The sequence below is a fragment of the Lactuca saligna genome, chromosome 5 (genome assembly GCF_052625555.1).
Source record: "Lactuca saligna cultivar CGN05327 chromosome 5, ASM5262555v1, whole genome shotgun sequence".
NCBI lineage: Eukaryota > Viridiplantae > Streptophyta > Magnoliopsida > Asterales > Asteraceae > Lactuca > Lactuca saligna.
Window position 1 is genome coordinate 278,565,173 of NC_136421.1, and position 4,568 is coordinate 278,569,740.

Here is a 4,568-nt window from a genome sequence, read left to right on the forward strand (position 1 = left end):
TTTGGAGGGACTCGACGAGTTGGTGCCTCAACTCGTCGAGTAGGGTCGGGATCCTTTGACGCGTTTCGCGATCGGACTCGGCGAGTCGGGTATCTGACTCGACGAGTCGGTGCTGGCGAAGCAAACCTTAATTCCTCGGGTTTGGAGCCTATTTAAAGGCCTTTATGGCCTTCATTTGCGGCCACTACACCCCTGAGAAACCTTAGAGAGCAGAGAGAGAGAGAGAGAGCTTGTAGAGCAAGGGGAGGGCTAATTCAACATTCTTTGGTGTGTTTTTGCATAGGGAAGGAAGGATTTCGAGCTAGGTTGACTTGTGGGACTCAAATCTACCATCATTTCATTCAGAGTTGTCTTTGTGGGAGGTATGGATTCATGTCTATCTTCATTTAAGTAATAGATTTCATGAATCTAGGGTTTCTTCTCTTCATTTTTGGTAGAGATCTAGTGTTTGTGATGTCCCCTTGTGATAGTATTATCAAATCTGGACCTTGAGAGGTCCAGAGAGTCCCTATTCTTCAGCTTTATGCAATCCTTTATGAGTTTGGGGCCTAGGTTATCATATTAAGGGTTATTTTGGCATATATAGATGATAGTGTGATGCATGGACCTAAAGTTCGAACCTTTACGTGACTTTTGGGTTCTAGGAGGCCAGATCTATAGGTTGGTAAAGCAGATCTAACCTCAGAGGGTCGATTGAGCATGAGCATGGGGGAAACTCGCCGATAGGGGTGTAAACGAGCCGAGCCAAGCCCAAGCCTGACAAAGCTCGAGCTCGACTCGTTTAATTTGAGGAAGCTCGAGCTCGAGCTCGATTCGAGCCTTAAAATGAAGCTCGAGCTCGGCTCATGAATAATTTAGTGGGCTCGCGAGCCTAATCGAGCCTAAACGAGCTTCTATGTGTGTATGTATATATATATATATATGTGTGTGTGTGTGTATGTATGTATGTGTGTGTGTGTGTGTGTGTATATATATATATATATATATATATATGCTCGTTTAAGCTCGTTTAGGCTCGCAAGCCCATTAATTGAAGCTCGGCTCAAGCTCATTTAATAAACGAGCCTCATATTTAGGCTCGAGCTCGGCTCGGGCTCGTCTAATTCGATCTCGAGTCGAGCTTTTAACAAGTCGATCCCGAGTAGCTCACGAGTAGCTCGGCTCACTTACACCCCTACTCGCCGAGTCCATTGGTAGACTCGACGAGTTGGACCAGGTTGCCCGCGATTTGTGGCCAGACGAGTTAGGTGAGTGACTCAGTGAGTCAAGTGAGACCTTGGGAAGGAATTTGAGTACGCGTATGGACTCGCCGAGTAGTCGCATGAACTCAATGAGTCTGGTCAGTATGGACTGTTGACTTCAGCTGACTTTTAGGGTTTAGTCAACCAGTGGACCTTTGGACCAGTAAGGGTAAAATGGTCTTTTACCCTTCTAGAAATTATAGTAAAAGATTTATTTAGCCTTTGAGAGCCGTTATTGATTTAGAGTAATTTATTTATGTGATTAGGCGGAGGCTAGATCGGTATTCCGAGTTCGAGACTGTTTGAGATTTCCCGGGGTGTGTCTTCTTAATATACTTTACCTAGAGTGGTAGTTAGAGTTATGTGGCAGAGTATCTTGTATGCTTTTGTATGATGTGTTTACCGGAAGGTCCACAGAGTTAGGACCAGATGGTCCACAAAGTTATGGGACTGGAGGGTCCCACTGAGACACATTGACCAGAGGGTCATACAGAGTTATAGCCTCGAGTGGCTAATATGTGTTGTATGTGTTATTTTGGGGAACTCACTAAGCATTTATGCTTACCGTGTTATGTGTTATGTGTTTCAGGTACTAGTGAGGATCGCGGGAAGGCGTCGACATGATCCGTACACACTCATGGAGTTTATGTTTTGAGATTCTGGGATATGTTTTGTTATGATAACACTGGATACATTATGTTTTGATATTATTTTATGAATAAATGTATGTTTTAAAAATGAACAATTGTTTTGAAAGTTCACGTCGTTACAGATAGTGTCCACAAAATGGAAATTAATAACATGCTCAAAATGTGAAAATATGGGCCATAATGGAAGGAGCTGTAAGGGATAATCACAGCCTTGGAATGTAACAAGACAAGGTGCAATAGGACAAGGTGCATCATGTAGTAGTGCATGAGTTAGAAAAAGAGGGGATGTGCCAAAAAAGGAGTTGGGAAGAAGGGAAAAAGCTCCTCGATTTGAAAATTTGTAGTTTGGTATTTGGATAATGAAGGATAACTATGTTATTTTGTTAGGCATTGATTGCCTTGTTACTTTGTTGTTATGCTTGGTATTTGCTACTTTGTCGCTATGTAGGATAACTATTTGTATGCATTAACACTATGTTGTTATTTTTGATGTTAGCGTTAATGGTAAATTGTCATATGTTGATATTTTTGATCATGAAAAACCACATTTTGATGATATTTTAAGTTTTGTCCCTTCCCTTAAAACTTTGTTGCGATATTGGATGCTAAAGGTATTGAATGATATATTGCGTATGTTGCTATTTTGGATCATAAATACCACATTTTCATTAAATTTGAACACCAACTAAGGACATCACATCCTAATTACACAAAATCAACACAATGCCATTATATTTGAAGGTTTTTTCATAATACAAATACCAATACAAAATACACATAACAAAAGACTAAGAACTTCATACTAAACATACACTTTATATATAAAGAATGAAAAAAAAACAGCTAATAACTAGGTAAAACTTCAATATGCGATTGTGTTCTTTAAGTTTTAGCCTAAACTCCACAGAATCATAGTTCTGATCAAAATCATTCACCCATCCTATGAACTTGCATAATGGTCTCTGAACCCATTAAAGAAGATCAAGAATTAGGGAAAAATTAAAGAACATCAAGAACGAAATTAAAGAAGATCAACACCATTACCCTTATCTTTATTATACAAGCATAGTAGAGTTTCTAGGGTTTTTATTGCTATAAGATATGTGAATTATTGCAACAGCTCCACAATTGCATTTTATATCAATCATTCTTATCATGGAAGAAATCGTTAGTATGGGGAGAAATCTACGAATGAGACCATATCAGAGGAAGGAAGGGAGGTAGGGTTGTGGGGAGCTTAAACGGAAGCATTTAACGGTTAACGTCTATAGGGACTAACCGTGCAAGAAAAAAACAATCAAGGACGTTACGAGTTAATTTTTGAAAATAGGACTAAACACGTTTTTTGGCATGTGCACAAGAGACGATTGATGTAATTTATTCAACAAATGACATTAAAGTAGAATTGTCTTATAAGTGATGATTTTCTGACACGAAATCTTCTCAATACACCATATAATCATAGAAGCAAATACTTTCGAAGAAACTAGAAGGAAAGATTTTTATTGGAAAACATTTTACATAAACACTTTATACATAAAGTATTTCAAGTCATATTATAAGAATTACTTCAAGACAATCTTTTTCAAACATGATAAGTTATTATTGAAATGTTGATCTTTCTAAATGCACATTAAGCTTTACTTGAAATTTTTTTTTCAAAATATCATAAATTGTTCTTGAAACATAGATCTTTCGACATACTCTAAGCTTCAATTGAAAACATTACCTTTTCAACTTATCATAAATTGTTCTTTTAAAATAGAGATTCTAAACATAGTGTAATATTAAAGTTTTTTCACTTGAAAACATATTACATGACTAAATGCAATATATATGAAATGCATGGTCATATTCCAATACAAGTTATCGAGCCATCTTGATTCATTGTTTCATTTATAGTTATCAATTCATTAAATACATGGAATCTAGTTAATTAGTGAACTTAATAAGATTAACAAAATGAGAAGAGGAAATCGACTTATCAAGGTATCATAATAGCTTGGAATCTACTTTGTAACATGAGGTACCCCCTAGTAAAGTCATCACTCTTATCATGTTATTCATATATCATGTGTGTATACATTCATAATTAATATGCAACTCACATCCAATGTAACATGATCATATATATTTTTTTGTATGCAGTTTAATCATGTTCAAGTTTCGCGATATGCATATAATTGTACATAAACTGTGTCTAACTTGAAAAACACTCATAAACGTTTATATATCATGACAACATAGACTTTGGCTCGTTAAATAATAAAACTCATAACATGATTTATATTTCATAAACTATTTAGTACATACTAGCTATTCTTAAAAAGAATTCATAACAACATTAGTTACTCTATAAATGAGTTCATAAAAATACTTCATCCCTCCCATTTTAGTTGTCCAATATATTATTTTGGTTTGTCCCAAAATTATTGTCACTTACTAAAAAAACACTAATAAAATTAACTAAGTTTCCCATACCTGATTATAAATATGGCACACATATCAAAATAGCCTAATAAATACCACACATTAATTGTTGGAATAAAAAATAAAAGAAAACTTGCATCTCATAATGAGGCATTCAGTGCTACTCTTAGTTTACAAATGAGACCATCAAACATTCTTTTTATTTAATGATAACAACGAGGGTTTTACATAGGAAATAGAAACTTGA